This window comes from Equus asinus, chromosome 30 (genome assembly GCF_041296235.1).
Source record: "Equus asinus isolate D_3611 breed Donkey chromosome 30, EquAss-T2T_v2, whole genome shotgun sequence".
NCBI classification, from domain to species: Eukaryota; Metazoa; Chordata; class Mammalia; order Perissodactyla; family Equidae; genus Equus; species Equus asinus.
The window spans coordinates 10,224,002-10,227,389 of NC_091819.1; the positions used below are offsets into that span (position 1 = coordinate 10,224,002).

Consider the following 3,388-nt stretch of genomic DNA (forward strand, 5'->3'; position numbering starts at 1 on the left):
CTTTTTCTTTCAATAGTGTGTTGGTTATTCTGCATATTTTTTGTGTCTCCATATAAACTATAGAATCAGTTTGCTGATATTCACAAAATAGCTTGCTTGAATTCTGATTGGATTGCATTGAATGTATGAAAATCAAGTTGGGAAGGACTAATATCTTGACAATGTGAAATCTTATCAATGAACTTGAAATATCTCTCCATTTATTTAGTTCTCCTTTGCTTTCATTCATCAGGGTTTTATAGTTTTTCTAATAAATCTTGTACATATTTTGTTAAGATTTCTACCTATGTATTTCATTTTGGGGATGCTCATAGAAATGTTATTTTTGTTTGTTTGTTTCAAGTTACACTTGCTCTTTGTGGGTATATAAGAAAACAATTGACTTATATTGTAATGCACTACATTAGTAAAACAAAGGTGAGGAATAATCATCTCACCTGAGGCAGAAAAGATATGTGAAAAAATTCAACAATTTTTTATGATAAAAACATTCAGAAAACTAGGAAAACAAGGAGAATTACTCAACCTAATAAAGGACTAATTGGAAGGATTCATACTTACTGACTTCTGAACTGACTCGAAGCCACAGTAATCAAAGCACTATAATAATGGCATAAGAATGGCATATAGAGAAAATCAGTTAAACCAAAAGTTGTTTATTTGCACAGATCAACAATGTTGCAAAACTCTAGTTAGAATGATCAAAAAAAACCCCAGGATATTCAAAAAATATTTCATACATAAAAGAGCATCACTACCGACCTTACAAAAGTAAAAGAAAAAAGAATTATAATGGATGCTATTACCAACCCTATGCCACAGATTCAATAACTAGCGAAATGGACAAACTCCATAAAGATAGAAACTTCTAAAACTGACTCAAAAACAATAGAAAATGTGAATAGACCTAGAACAAAAGAAATTAGATTCAAAATAAAAATTTTTCCATGAAGAATAACCCAGTCCCTAATGACTTCATTTGTGAATTCTGCCAAACGTTTCAAGACAAACTAATTCTAACTCTTGACAAATTCTAACAACTAGAAGGAGGACACTCCCAACATGATAGATGAGGCCAGTATTACCACAATATCCAACCAAAAGCAGCAAAAGTCTCAAGAAAAATACAAACTGTTGTATCTTATGTATATACATGTAAAAATCCTGAAGAAAATTCTAGAAAACCAGATCCAAGAAAATAGAAATAAAAATGGATTATACACAAGGACCAAGTGGGATTTCGCTCAGGTATGCAAGGTTGATTAATATCCAATAGTAATTAAAGTAACATACCATATCAATAGTAAAATGGGTTAAAAAACCCACATTATTGGGGCTGCAGCAGTTAAGTTTGCACATTCTGCTTCGGCGGCCCGGGGTTCGCCGGTTTGGATCCTGGGTTCGGACATGGCACCACTTGGCAAACCATGCTCTGGTAAGTGTCCCACATGCAAAGTAGAGGAAGATGGACGTGGATGTTAGCTCAGGGCCAGTCTTCCTCAGCAAAAGAGGAGGATTGGCGGTAGATGTTAGCTCAGGGCTAATCTTCCTCGAAAAAAAAGCAAACAAACGAAAAACAAAAAAAATCCCACTCCTCCAAAAACCCACATTACTGTCCTAATAAAAACACAGAAAAAGCATTTGACAAAATATACCACTCCATCTTGATAAAATCATTCAACACAATAGAAATAGAAGTGAACTTCCTCAATAAAAGGCATCTACAAAAAAACCACGATTAACATCATACTTAATGGTAAAATACTGAATCCTTTCCACCTAAAATCAGAAACAAGACAAAGATATAGTTTTCACCCCTTCTATTCAACATGTACTGCATGTCTAGCCAGGGCAATTAGAAAACTAAAAGGAAAGTGAAATTTCTGAGGGGTAAGAAGTAAAACTGTATCTGTTTGCAGATGATGTAACATTATATATAGAAAAGTCTAAAGAGGCATTGCCCCAAATCTATGAGTACTAAAATATCAAATGGAACAAAGTTGCAAGACACAAGATCAATACAAAAAACAAATTATATATCTATATGGCAGGAATAAACAATATAAAGGAATGGAATTAAGAAAATAATTCCATTTATAAAAGCAATACAAATAAGATAATTAGAAATAATTTAAAGAATTGTAAGGCTTGTACATTGAACACTATAAAACATTGCTGAAAAAAACTTTAAAGGATGTATTAAATGAATTGAAAGACATCCCATGTTCATGGGTTGGAAGACCTAATATTGTTAAAATAGCGATATTACCAAAATTGATCTACAAATTCAATCCCTATAAAAATCCCAGTTACCAATTGTTCTCACCCCCTGCACCTCCAGGACCACCCCACATAGGCTCCTAGGTGAACAACCAGAAGATAGACCAACCAGCTCAGCTATTTCACCATGGTGGTGGCCCACACAGGTGACTTCCAACCTATCACAGAACGTAAGTTGCAAGATACCACTACAAAGTTATCCCTGATCCTGGCCACCAAGCAGATGCACATCTAACAAGAGTTGATGGAGGAGACCATAGTCTACCTCAAGAAGCTGTGCGGGTCACAAGACAAATAGATTTAAAAAGCTATTAATATGCTTTTTGTGTTGTTTGTAGCAAAAATACTGAGGAAGATTCTAGATTGCAAGACTCTCCTTTGATAAGGATGCAGTGGTGGTGGCCAGAGACAGGAACCTTAAGGAGCTTTATAAAGAAGCTTGAATCAGCAGACTCGATTCTTGTAAAGCTGTTGTCAATGTGGCAAGGAATTGAGGCTGGAAAGGAGCTTGAAGAGCAGCACAGTGTCCTCTGCATCCTGATGCTGCACTTCTCCTTGTCCTAGGCCATGTTCTGTGCCCAGGCCACAGTGATGCTCATCTCCCCCTTTGTGCAGCACATCCTTGGTTGGCATATGACAAACACAGACAAGAAGTTGTATGAGTCCCTGGAGGACCACAGAGTGAAGAGTGTCACCAAAATCTACAATTACTACAAGAAATTTGGCTACAAGACCATGGCCGTGGATGCCTCCTCCCACACACCTGCAAGATCAAAGTGCTGGTGAGCTTCAACTTGCTCAGTATCTCCCCCAAGCTCATATGAGAGCTATTCAGGCAGAGATGCTCAAGGACAGGACCAAACCGACACTTGTGCTCTAGCCAAGATAGCCCAGGCCACTGAGGTGGAGAAGATCTTCCTGGACAAAAGGCATTCCTCTGGCAGCACATGTTGGAGGAGCACATCAAGATGACCTGAATATCAGTTGACCTGGGAGCTGGACCCAAACAATTGGAGGCTCCCCAGCGTCCTCTCTTGGTCATAGTTGCAGAATTCTGCACCAAAATCCACTAAATTCTACATTTTAAAAGAATGCATTTTATGGTATG

At 37.2% G+C, this 3,388-nt stretch overlaps 1 pseudogene; it reads left to right on the top strand.

The window, feature by feature from the left end:
• Nucleotides 1-1,062: 1,062 nt before the first annotated feature.
• LOC106836739 (transaldolase pseudogene) lies at nt 1,063-3,182 on the top strand (annotated as a pseudogene).
• Nucleotides 3,183-3,388: the final 206 nt, after the last annotated feature.